The sequence below is a fragment of the Muntiacus reevesi genome, chromosome X (assembly GCF_963930625.1).
Source record: "Muntiacus reevesi chromosome X, mMunRee1.1, whole genome shotgun sequence".
Classification (NCBI taxonomy): Eukaryota; Metazoa; Chordata; class Mammalia; order Artiodactyla; family Cervidae; genus Muntiacus; species Muntiacus reevesi.
This window is the reverse complement of record NC_089271.1, coordinates 129,149,312-129,163,235: the sequence shown is the minus strand read 5'-3', so window position 1 is coordinate 129,163,235 and position 13,924 is coordinate 129,149,312. Positions and strand designations below refer to the sequence as shown.

Here is a 13,924-nt window from a genome sequence, read left to right as displayed (position 1 = left end):
GAGGGCTGGCTACTGTTCCCTGCAGTCCTTTCAGGTGGTTCTTTCCCCTCCCTTGGTTAGTTTCTTCGCATGTATGTTCTGATCAATACTCTGTTGACTTCCAGGGTTCTGTCTGCTACTCCCTCCTGTCTGGTTATCTGTGCTACGAGCTTGTTCTTCTTGTATTCACAGATCCTTTTTCTCTAGCTCAGAAAACCCATTAGACTTTTCCTCCATTCTCTCTCCCTGTGCCCTGAGTGTGTCCTGGAAACTCTTTTCAGGCAGTAAACTGGCACAATCATTTGTTTCAGGGATTACTATTGTTCATTGCTTGGTGTACTATATCTTGAAAACTCTCGTTTATTATTGTCTCTGTTTTTTGGGTCGTTTCAGGTGAGAAGATAATCCAAGCCCTGTTACTCCACCTTGGCTGCAATTGGAAATGGAATCTTTGTCTTTTGAATGTGGCCTTGATATTTAAAAACAGCCCAAAGAGAGTGGTGAGTAACTTATCTCTAAGGTCAGCCATCAAACTTGCTAACTCCTCACAACCCCCTTTTCAAAAAAGATGTGGTACTAAAAGTAACCAAGCTTTTCTCCTCCTGTCGTTTTAACATTTCTGTGGTTTAGAATTATTTTTATGAAGAGGAATTTTTGTGGATTTCCTCCACTCTGCCCTCTACTAATTTACTAGGCAGTATAACCCATGGAAGGTTAAAAGTTCTGAGGAAGAAAATTAGGGTTATATTTTTAACCATCATCCACTCTTGCCCAACACTGCTGTTAATTTAGAAGACATATGACTTTTCCCTTTTTGGTGTATTATCTTCTCACTCTTGGTGCCGTGACTCAGGCTGAGGCTCTTATTTTCTGCATACCCCGCTCCTAACTGTTCTTTCTTTTTTCTGTCCTTTACATTAGGGCCAGACTAACTTTCTGGGGGAAAAAGCCCCAAAATAGATCTGACTGTATCATTTTACCTCTCAAGATGGTTCCCCCTTAAATACAGAATAATATTTGGTCTCCTTTTGTGCCTACAATCTCATCTAAGCTTATGTTTCTCCATTCATTTTATATGACACAATTTCCACCATCCACAACATTGCAATCCGTAAATGGCAGTACTGTCAGGTGATCTTAAACTGAATGAGACAACTCTGCCTTTCTCTTACAGGTTCACCTCTGTCTCATCTTGCACACTTGCTTCTGCTAGCTTCTTTTCCAGGAATTTTCCATTTTACCTGCCTTCAAAGACATTTCTCAAATAATAAGTACTCCAGAAGGCCTCCCAAGAGGCCTCCAATTGGGATAAATTCCCTTATCCCTTATTTTCCCATAGCCCATTGGTTGTACTTACATTGGAGTACTTATCATACTCTGCTTTGGTTTATTTGAGTAAATATCTCTCTCCCTCAGTGGACTGTCAGTCTGTGGAGTGGAGGTACTTACTGCCTTATTTTTCTTCACATTCATTGATAGCATCCATCCCAGGACCTTTTTTGGGGGGGAGTCCTCTCATTTAATAAATATTTTAAAATTGACATATAGTTGATTTACACTTTTATGTTAGTTTCAAGGAAAGCATGGTGATTCCAGTTTACATACCAACTCAGGTGATATGGTGGGGGCAGATGATTATGAGATGATGGCCTCACTTAAATTTTATGGAATAAGTTTCCTATAGGAAGGGAGATTTGGTTACAAGAAGAAAAGGGAAAGGAATATTATGCTGGGCAGATGATATTACAATCCACTACAGAAGTGGACTTTTGTAAAGTTAATCCTGTTGTGATGGTGCTCATGGCCCTGGTTGAAATATTCATACGGTCACAATGGCCTAAGACAAAAGGATGATCTAGCCATGGGTGAACACTCTTTGTAATATTAGTCTTGCCTGAAATTGAGTTACAGATTCTTACATAAGCTAAAAAATAATTTCCCTTTCCAATGGATGTGTCAGCTGAACCCAACTTTATGAATTGGCTAATTGCCTTCCCTACTGTGGATATTAACTGCTGAGCTCTTGGAATGAATTGAATTCTTTTTGGTGAGAGACTGTTGAAAATTTTGAGCCCCATGAGCCAATCATTCAATTGTTTAACATTCAGTTGAAGAGAAATCTTTTTTTAGACTGTTGGTTTGAAGGTTGATAGAGTATTGCTCTTGATACAGTGCTCAAGGTAGTAAAAATTGTAGAACTATTAGAATTCTGATATTGTCACAAATGGTTCTATGTAAGAGTCTAGCTCAGGGCCCTTTTCTGAGACAGTGCAGTATATTCACAGATCAAGCCCTGGCCCTGAAAATCTGGTTGTCATTTGGGAAAAGCACATCGAGAGTCAGCTTCCTCTGTAATTGGTTAACACTATTCTTTCTCCATGGAATCAAGTAATAGAAAAATAAATGCAGAGTAAATAGAATTTCATGCTTGTGCAAGTCACTGCAAAATCATCCTTGGGTCATGCAGGCAGACATGTTCTTTTCAGAGGAAAGTTTGGAAGGGAAACATTTTATTTCAATCTTCCTTCTCTTAATATACCCTTTCAAGTTCTAGTTTTAAAATGCTAATTCTTTCCAGAGAGATGTATTGGGAATGGACTTTGCATCTGTCCTAATGCAGCATTATCAAATGAGTGATTTATTCATGCAGATTTTGAATACTAGAAGACTCCAAGACTACATATATTAAAAACTATTATCTAAAGTATCTACTCATTTTCTCTGTTGGGCAAATCACAAATAGAAGAGCAAAGTAGATAAAGTTTGCTGTGGCAGATAAATTACCTCAAATCTGTTGGGTCTCTGTATTGTCTCTTTCTATCATAGACACACACACACACAAATGCGCACACACACGTGCACCGCCCCCACCACTGTGCTTCCTTATCACTCTTCCTGCTTTGTTGTATTAGTTTTCCATTGCTGCTATAACACATTAGCACAGACTTAGTGGCTCAGATAATATACATTTATTATCTTACAATTCTGGAGGTTGAAGTCCAGAAGTCCAAAATGGATCTCACTGGGCTAAAAACCAAGATGTCAGCAGGCCTGAATTCCTTGCTGGAGGCTCTCAGGCGGAATCTCTTTCCTTTCCTTTTCCAGCTTCTAGAGGCTACATTGCTTGACTTGTGGCTCCATCCTCCATCTTCAAACCAGCAATGACCAGTGAACTCTTTCTCATGGGGGATGGCTCTGACCTACCTTTCTGTCTCCCTTTCCCAGTGTTAAGGATCTTTTAATTAGATTGGACCCATCTAGGTAATTGAGGATAATCTCTATTTTAAAGTCAGCTGATTATTAACATTAATTCCATCTTCAGCCTTAGTTCCCTTTTTCCATTATCACCTAGCATGTTCTCAGATTCTGGGGGTTGAGAAGTGGACATCTTTGCCAGGGTGAGGGGGTGTGTTGTTCTTCTACCACATATGTCAAGTGCTCCAGACTTAATTCTATTCATTGGGTGCCCAGAATCCTTCACACTCATGTAAGGCTATTGTTTCCAAAAGATCTTGGAGTATAATGGACAGATAGGAACACCAGAATAGGAGACAGAAGGCTGGGGTTAGAAAACAGCCTCTTCACTTATGAGCTATGTAACTTTGGGCAAATCACTTAACTTCCTGGAGCCTCCACTTCCTCATCCATGGCCTTTTCCTCCCTTCTTTATCAAAGTATACCTGTTCTGCATCCTTTTTAATAGGGCTCAACTGAGACCTCAAGATAATATGGAAAATACTAATTCAAGCTAAGGCATTAATAAGTGATAATGGTTTCATGCATCACTATGCCCTTTCTTCTAACCCCCATACCCTATCAATTACTATTTATATTTTATAAGATGAATTCACCTGAAAGGAAGTCATTTTATTAAGTGTGCAGCAAATGTGAATGGACTGGGCTGCTGTCTACCTTTTAAAGCTGTCTTTGTCCCTGAACATTTAAGGAGAAAGTATCTATTGGATGACCAGAGGGTATGGTTTACCCTGGATATTCTAGTTTATACCTTTTGTCTTGTTTTACTCTCAAGTGTCCTTATTTAGATGATAAATTATATGGTCACTGTATTTATTGGCCAAAATTTTGTTTGGGTTTTTCTGTAACATCATCTGAAAAAACTCAAATGAGCTTTTTAGTCAATACAATATTTGGCACTTGTAAATGTCTTGAGTGTATTTATAAAATTCTCCTTTTACCTTAAAATTTCATGAAGGTAGGAGCATTTTTATTTTGTAGTTTCTCCTGTAAGTACCCTAGAATCTGTATACCATGGGTTCTGGGTAGCTGTTTCTAACTAACTATATTCTTTATTTTGCAGTTCGGCCATCATTATTTCTCCATGTTTATAAACTATCTGTCATGAACTGAGTTGGTTTCCCCCCCCCCATTCATATGTCAAAGTCCTAACCTTCATTTGACTGTATTTGGAGAGAGGGCCTTTAAGGAGACAATTAACATTAAGTGAAGTCATGAGGATGGGGCTCTAATCCAATAGAACTGGTATTATTACATGAAGAGGCAGAGAGACAAGGGATGCCCATGCACAGAGAAAAGGCCATGGTGAGGACACAAACGACACCACCATCTGCAGTCCAAAGAAAGAGAGGCGTCGGGAGAAATCAAATCTGCCAGCATGTTCTGTTAGACTCCTCTCAGTCAGAACTGTGAGGAATGAATTTCTGCTGTTTAAGCTACATAGTCTGTGGTTATTTGTTATGTCAGCCCTCGCAGACTAATATACTTTCTGTATAAGAAGCAGTTAGAGATATTGTTAAAAATGCAGTTTCCTGACTACTCAGACTGAATCAAAATTTCTGTGGTGGGGCTCAAGAAAGCTCAGGTGATTCTTATACACATTAAATTTGAGAATTGCTGAAATATGGACCTCAGGGCACTAAAAAGGGGGAGGGGTTTTTTCATATATTTTTGTCATGTCAAGTTTTTGTTCTCTCTTCAGGGACTTTCTACCTAGGTGTTAGCAGAAAATACGGATTGAATATCCCAGTTATCTTTGGCATATCTGGAATTGTCAGTGAAAATTCCAGAAAGCCTGGAGGCTATGGGGACTATACGTTCAAAATAAATCAAGGAAGAGAGGAATATATTATTTTAGGGAGAAGTTGGTATCAAGACTAACCTAGAATTGGTTCTTTAAAAAGGTCATTGAAGCTAGATTTGACGTTTGGCCACTGCTCCCCTTCTTCCTCCTCTGGGGATAGTGCCTGATACTTGGAAATAACACTTTGTGCATTTCCTTAGGGGCGCTTAAGAAACTTTGGCTTTCAGTTCTATGCCTTTTGACTACCTACCTCTAATATAGTTGCCCTTAGTCCTCAGAGCTTGAATCCCATCTCGTTGGAAGCTAGATTAGGGACAGGACACCTAAGAGGCATGGATTTGATAAATGTCCTATGATGCTTGAGATGTTCATGCCTCAAAAGTTAGGTACAACCTCAGAGTCAGTCCTAGTTGTAATTAGCATGAATCCTTGCTGATTTCATGGACTATGGAAGTCCAAAACCTTTCCCTGCATCCCTAAAAATTCAAGTTTCCTCCAAATAATCCACATATATAAAGTATTACCAGTGTAGAATTTACTGAAATTTTATAGAGGCTATGGAGAATAATTTACATTACAGCAATGCAAATGACTTTAACATGTACCACAGACAGTATTAGCTACCACAACCCTATGGAGTTTCACTAATATGTTCTCTGAACCCAAGTCTCTTTCTAGCTGACCAATTTCTTTCATGTTCTCTCATATTCTAAGATAACAACAAAATTCCTTCCCCATTCCATTCATAGCAACAATGTGCCCATCCTGACTTGGTGCCGCCTGCTTATCCAGGTTGTTTTTTTGAAGGAGGAAGAGGTTGGGGGAGTGGTGGGGAGGGTCACTTTCTATCTTTTTGCCTTAAACACCTACTAAGGCAGTCTTCCAATCCAAGACAGTGTTGTTCTTGAAAGAAATTCTGGTGACCAACTTTGTCCCCATCTCTTTTCACAAAGACAATTGTTGCTGTTATTGCCATGAAGCAAATAAAGATATAGCTAAATAAAAAGAACACTATAACACATGATCAAGAGAAGAAAACTAAGTTTACTCAACTTGTCTTATATGTCCAGCACAAAGTAGGTGTTTTATATGTTTTCTTATGTAGTCCTCATGGTAAACACGTAAGGTGGAGGATCATTATTCATCCCATATTCTTAGAAAAATAAGGATTGGAGAGGTCAAATAACTTCACCTAGTAAAAGGAAAATCCAGTATGTAAATTCAGGTCTGAGTCTTAACAGTTTTATGTGCCCTTGGAAAAGTCATGTTCCCTCTCTGCATTTCAGTTCCTTATCTATATAAAAGAAGCTCAGATCAAATTGCTTCCAAAGGCTTTTTAAGCATAGACAAATGTGTTCTGTGACCTCTCCTTATTCCACTTGAAAAGTAAAACTGGAAGCTATAGTATGCTTTGCTTAATTAAGACAGGACCTCATTAACATATAGATCCTGTTTTTCTTTTTTATTGTCCTGCCCCTGAAGTTGATAAGTTATGTGTATTTTATTTATTTGTATACTGGAGAGTGACTGAATTTTAGATACATGAGGTTCCAAATGTTTTAAAAGTAGGATTGATTTGCTTCAAATTCCATTTTCCAATTTTAAAAAATATTTTCAACTTTGTCCTGAAACAGGAAGACTCGATGGTCCTTGCAATGTTAATGAATTGTATAGCAACATTTGCCCTTGTTTATGAGAAGCTGTATATGGGATGTTCAGACAGAAGTCTCCTGTCCTGAGCCATAGCTATCAATTCCAAACTATGAAGGCTGTTTCTCACACTGAGCATCATGGGTTGAAATGCTGCCATCTCTTCCAGTGTCTGTGTTGGTAGGGGAGGCAGGACCAAAGACAGAAGCACCCATTATCATGATAAATACTCAGAGCAGGCTGTAATACCACAGTGGCTGATATAGAGGAGATTGTGTGGTTTTAGGAAGCCTGTATTAGTGAAAAAAATGTCACTGTATAAGATGCTATTGAATCATGAATTTAGTGGCTAGGTATTGGCTAAGTCGTTATCCCCATGAAGAAGAGGAAGTAGGAGGGTGGCATATAGGATCCTGTTTGAATTTGGTTGAAAATAGAGAAAACAAAGGAATTTCTCAGGAGAGATACTAGAGACTGTGCTTTTTGTATAAAATTTGGTCTCTTGGGTTATGCTGTCCTTGTCTGGCTAATCCTATTCTTTCAATAAATAGAAATAGTTATAATAGATACCACTTACATTTATAGTGCTTTGTATGCATTATTTTATTTCACCATCACAACAACCCTAGATAGATAGATATTATTGTCCAGATTATACAGATGAGGAAGCTGAGGCTCAATGAGGTTAAATGACTTTCCCAAGGTCATATAGCTACTGAGAATCTGAACCAGGTAGCTGCCTTCCTCTCCTTCCTGCTCCCTTCCCCATTACCTTCATTGCTTACACTCTCCTACCTCAGCCTGAATATCAAATGATCACCTTGTGGAATCATTTGTGAAATAGTTTCCAAGAGAGTTAATATTGGTGGGCTAAATAAATAAACAATAGTAGACTGATTAACTGATCGAGCAATTATGTATTCATCGAATGCTTACTGTGCGTGCGTCCTGGGGATACAGTGTTACAAAAACACCAGAATAACTCTTGCCCTCTTAAAACACAGAATGCAATTGCTGGTGCTGTCCGCAATGATAGCCAAGCTATGTATAGCAATTTAAGTTTAAATTATTTAAAGTCAAAGAGTTAACTCAGTCTCTCAGTTACATTAACAGTTCAAGGACTCAATAGCCACATGCTAATGACCACTGTACTGGGCAGCACAGATATGGAACATTTATTTCCATTCTCATCAGAAGTTCTATTGGACAACACTTAGATAATTAATATGGTGGCTCAGATGCTAAAGAATCTGCCTGCAGTGTAGGAGAGCTGGGTTCCATCCCTGGGTCAGGAAGATCCCCTGGAGAAGGGAATGGCAACATACTCTAGTATTCTTGCCTGGAGAATTCCATGGACAGAAGAGCCTGGCAAGCTACTACAGTCTGTGGGGTAGCAGCAGAGTCAGACATGACTGAGTGACTATCACTTTTTTCACTTTAAATAATTAATAGCAATTGAGTTGAGTGAGAAAGAAGAGTGAGAGGGTGTTAAAGAATTCATATTTAATGGGTTATCTAGTCTGGGAGGCTTTCCTGGGGAAAGTGACATTTGGGCTGAGCTTTCAGTCTGAAATAACTAACCCAATATTGCCAAGTGAGGAAGCTTCTGCAGATACTCCCTGTGTGTGTGCTCAGTCTTGTCTGGCTCTTTGTGACCCCATGGACTGTAGCCTGCTGGGCTCCTATGTCCATGGGATTCTTCAGGCAAGAATCCTGGAGTGGGTTGCCATGCCCTCCTCCAGGGGTCCTTTCCAACACAGGGATCAAACCCATATCTCATTATGTCTCCTGCATTGCAGGCAGATTCTTTACCTCTGAGTCACCTAGGAAGCCCTAGATACTTCCTGCTCTGAGGTAAATTAACTCTGGAAATGACAGCAGTGGATTTGATCAACTTGTCCAAGGCGTAAAGGCACCTAACTTTCTCCCTTCAGTGGACCCAAACTTAGCCAAACAGGAGAATAGAATAGAGGAAGTACAGAAATGTCTCACACCTGTGCTCGTTCAGATCAGAATGGTAGAGCCTGGGGCCATGAATTATTGCAAGTCAGGTCCTGCATTTATTTTTGGTGCTTTGTTTAAAAAAAAAACAACTGCAACTCTTTTTGAGATACCGGGAGATCCCAATCTGGCTGTCACTATTAAGTTTGATAGAATAATGATATGGTTCAGAGTATATCCTGAGCGGGGGAGAAGGTGTTTGTGCTTAGATACATCTGTGCTGTGTCGAGAGCTACATGTTCTATGAGCCTCTCTAGCTTGAACACCCACACATCTGCAGGCAGGAAGTTCAGTTCAGGTTCACAATCTAGCTAAGATGCAACTGTGTGCTGTTTGCTGTATCTTTAATTAGAGTGGAATGCAATTGTGGTTTGTCTCCGTCATCGTCTTTATCTCATCATTTAGGTCTTGTCATCTATCTCTATCACCTCTCATTATGATCTGTTATATATCTATTCTCCAGAAGTCCTAGGCAGAATCTTCAATGCTATACAAGTCCTAAATCCCTCCTTTTGGTGTATTCCACTCAGGCCCAGATTCTTTCTCTGACCAGGGCACCAAGGCTGTTCTCTCCCATGTCAGCATCATGAACTAGGAATATTTTGTGTTTACTATGCAGAGACAGAAAACAGTCTCCAAAAGGTGAATTTGACTTGACAGATAACATGATATCACCACAATTAGTTATGTCAATAAAAACCACCAATAAAGGGACGTCCTGGCTGGTCTAGTGGTTGAGATTCTGTGCTTCCACTGCAGGGGGCGCAAGTTCTATCCCTGGAGGGGAAACTAAGATCCTGTATGATGGCTGTGTCGCTCAGCTAAAAAAACAACAAACCGACCGCTAATAAAAGCTGTATATTTGATATCATAGAAATTGGCAAAAAATGAGGTTGATTTTATGAACTTCTCAACTCTCAGCCAAACATATTAGTATCATGTGGGAGTCACAGTACTGAGAATTGGAATGGCTGGGTTCTCCAAAAGCTTCCCAGTTTTTAAAACACAGAAACAACTGTGTCAGCCTCTGTGCGTCTGCCTGCTGTTTGTCTCACTTCCATATTAAAGTGCTTTTTTAAAATGCATCCCATTGCTACTATTTTTTCTGGAAGTGGTGCTGTTTCTGTAGATGATAGTCTCTTTAAAATACTGCTTCTTCATCTTTGATTTAGCTTCCTTCTTGCAGCTGCCCCTCAGAGACCTTGACACACTGGATATGGCTGGAATCCAGGTCCTGTCTCTCTCAGTTTTCGTCGCATGTTCTGAGCTTTGTCAGAGTCATTCTGTATCTGATTTATCTTCTGCCAGGATGGTGGCTCCATATTCAGTCTGTTTGCCAAGTGCTTCTGAGGCAGCCTTTTCAAAGCAGATAATTTAATTTCTCCATTTTCAGAAAGCAAAGAGCAAGCCACCTTATTAACTGGAAATGTGCTTATTTGGTGCTGCGTGGGGGCTGACATTATCCCCCTGAATCTTAGGAAGCTCATTGTGTTCCTGAGGTTTAATTCTCCTTCTTAAAAATCTCTGTGATTCTCCCACCCCCCACCCCCACACATATCCTCAGATGCAGACATACTTACATACTTCCAACTTTTCCAATTCTGTCAGTTCTTTGAGACTCAGTGTAAGTCTCCTCCTCTCCTTGTATTCTTCCCCAGTAAGGGAACCTGTGTTGCTTTTTTTTCATCTCCTTCGGTGCCTGTTTTCTGCAACATACCATTTAGCATGTGCTTATTATATTGTCTTGTATTATCCATTGAACTTCAGGTTACATTCAGTGGTGGTGAGCCATTGTAGCATTTTGTGTGAAATAGTTACATGATCTGATTAGTGATTTTAAAAGATGACTGATGACATGGAGGCTGATTAGGAGGTTAAGATACTGGAGGACTGAGGGAGTGAGTACCATGGCACTAGAAATTGAGAGAAAGCACAGATTTTAGAGGTGTTTGGGAGCAAAATCGATAGGACTTAGTGACTGATCAGATGAGAAGGGCCAGAGGCAGGGAGGAGAAGTCTAGAGTTGACTCTCAGGTTTCTGGTTTGGACCACTGGGTGGGTGTTAGTGCCACTCACTGAGGCAAGGAGCAGGAGTCAGCCCACTCCCTCATGGGTCTCCTCCCTTTCCTCCTGCAATCCCATATGGGCCCACAGTAGGTGCTCACAAATGCATGATATTAATTTTATTCTGTTAAGAGGGAAGAGAAAGTCTTGTCTTTTCTTTGTGTCCTGCCTTAGCTTATGTAAGATACTTCCTGCAGTGGAAGGATGTTAGTTACATGGCCTCTTTGTTGTTGCTACTCTAGGAATCTTCTCTCTGCTGCTATGATCTATTTTTGCATTTCTGTGGTCTACGATGCAAGTTCTGGACTCACTACTGGGCTTACCAGTCCAGTAGTGCCACATACTTCTCCTTGTCCACAAAATGATCTCATCACAGCAGTCACTTACATTTGAACAGTGATTTGGAATTTAGCAGGCATGTTCAGATGTGCTTTATCTCCTTTGTTCCCTATTACTGCATGTGAGGCAGGCAGTTGAGTAGGTTTAACTGTCCCTGTTTCATAGATAAAGGAGTTTAGGCCGTTGGAGATGCAACCTGTCAAGCATCACAGATCTGCTAAGTGGCATAACTGGGACTCTGCCTCCACATTCATTGTATTTACTTTAATTGGTCAAGTCAATTCTTGCTTTGTTCTCTGGTACCCATGTGTTTCCAGACTCCTCATGACCTGTCTGACTTCTACCCTCGTCCACTGTGACCTCCTGCTTTTGGTTTACCTGCCTTGCTCATACCTATACTTTGCTCTGTATATATACATCTCTTGTTTTGGCTTTCCCTGTCCAGGCGCCTTCCCCTGTTCCTGTCATCCTTGTACTACAGTCTTGGCATTGACACAAGACTTGCAGATGAATTTGTGGCACTGGAACTTTTTCTTCCCAAGAACATAGAGGAACACCCACTTTCAGTCTGTTGGACCTGAGGAAATATTGGCCTTTGAACTCTGTTACTTGCAAAATGTTACATTTGTGGATATGAGCAGTGAAAGAAGGCATAATAAGTGAGGCAAGATTTCCATCCCACATCCTGCCTCCTCCAACACAGATCTCCTTTAAGGGTTTCAATGGGCTGCATTGCCTAAGCCTCTATCTCCCTGTGAGTACATGAATCTCCATACTTAAATGTTTGGTATTGAGCATTTGGGACAATTTTTCACTAATATAATAGCAACAAACAGCTTTCTGGATTGTATGGATTGTCGGTAGGTACCTTCTTTTCAACACTGAAATGGTATCATGGATGGCCCTCTGTGTGTGAGTCCTGTGGACCCAGTGGGAGCCAGGGTTGCTTAAGCTTCCTTAGCACTTCAGTGTTTTATAGTTTAGCAGCAAGTATTTGAGAAACACCTACCAACAGGGATGTTATAAACAAACTCCTTGCTCTTGAGCCTACCATCTAATTGGGAAGGGAAACCTTACATTTTTTTTCCCCACCAATACTGAGCAGCACACAACGCACTTAGAAACTTATGCTAGGGAGATTGGGACAGAGAATGAGATACGGGTCAGTCTACTTAAAGACGCTTCCTGAAAGGGAGGACCTTTGAACCAATGCTGAGAGCATGGGTTAAGGTTTAGATGGCAGCGTGTGTTTGTGAATCAGTGTTAGTGCTACTATTTTGGGATAGCAGAATGGCATGATAGAAACCCCATGATTAATTCTTTTTCAAGGAATATTTCTCTTCATTTCAGGTGACAAGTTCAGGAGGGGGCCTGTCAAAGGAGGTTTTGTTTCTTTCCCCCCTCCTCCCCCCCCCCCTTTTTTTGATTATGCCAAATCTTACATTCTGTGTTCCACTATTCTACGGTTTGGTTCTTTTGCAATATGATTTTAGGATCTGGTATGAACTTAGTCCAGGACACTCCTCTCCCAAGTCAGTTTTCCACTTTAGGTGAAAACTGAGTTTTTACTTTTGAGATAATTGTTCTAAGAAGACAGTGCTGCTAAAATACAGGCTAGAATAGAAAAGTTAACTTTGTGTAGCTCTGAGATGCAATTTTCTCTGTTCTTCCTTGGCAAAGACGATGCTGTGACTGGGGAGCCTTCTCAGAGTGACAGATCTGTGTGGGCTGAAGCCCCAGTTTGATCATGAGGGGGCGGGAGATGGAAATTTCTTGCTCTTCTTTATGATGGGTTCTGATGCCGGCAACTGTATGCTCTGGGAGCTACTGTTGGGGGCATGATGCATGCTTTGTTTCTCAGTGGAACATTATGGAGCAAATAGCACCTGAAACATGTTTTTGCAAGTGAGGCAGAGTGCAGGATAATGATGAACAGAGGAAACAATAATTTGTTGCATAGAACAGATTTGTCGGAGCTGTGGCCAGCACAAATGTTGCATCCAAAATCAAACCCAGTAGCTAGACCCAGTGTTTTCACTTTTTTTCAAAGATTTTCCTAGATGATAAGGTGGACTGGGATAAATTTCATGTCTCAATTTGGGGGAGAGGATTGTTAAAGAAAATAGTTGGCCCTTGACCAACTGTGAAGTTGGGAAAATATGTCTAATATCCTACCTTTCTATTCGTTTCACTGTTTCGCTCTTATTTTTCTCCACTGGTGAATCTAGAATCCCCCTCTGTTAAGGTTATAGTGAAACATCAGTGGTAAAGTAACTTTCATAGAGAGGGGAATATACCTGGGATACAGGGGTGATGGCAGGACTGCCTGGTGTAAAAGACTGTGTCTCCAGAAAAGGAGACTTAGTGTAAGCCCTGGGGATGGGGCAAATCCTTGTTCGTTATGGGCCATGGCTGGAAATTGATTGAAGGACTCATTAATAGGAATTTGGGTATCTCCTGGGGGTCCACCTGTTTGCTGAATAGACAGCACATTGTGGAGGGATAGGAAAAAATGAAGGCGCATATATATTAATAAAAATATTCTCAAGGATGTGTTTAGGATGGATTCAAAAGGGAGAAATTATCTACAGGGTAAAATTAATAAATAACATTTATTGAACCCTTGTCATATGGCAAGCATGTTATACAAAGTTTATATCTAATTCTCGTGATAAGCTTATGAGGTAGGCAGTTTTATTATTCACATTTTATATACAGATAAAATGATGTCAAGTTGCCTGGGGTCAGAGAACTGAAAGTGACTGAACTAAGATTGATTGATGCATTGATTTTTTAAATTGAGATAAAATGTATAACACAGAATTTATCATT

At 40.3% G+C, this 13,924-nt stretch overlaps 1 long non-coding RNA gene across 1 annotated transcript in view; it reads left to right on the top strand.

Annotated features, from left to right (window-relative positions):
• The first annotated feature begins 390 nt into the window (after window positions 1-390).
• Window positions 391-13,924, top strand: part of LOC136153487 (uncharacterized) — a 362,601-nt gene continuing 349,067 nt past the window's right edge. The window contains exon 1 of the long non-coding RNA XR_010660408.1: window positions 391-479. This is a non-coding gene — a long non-coding RNA (uncharacterized lncRNA). The remainder of the gene's footprint in view (window positions 480-13,924) is intronic.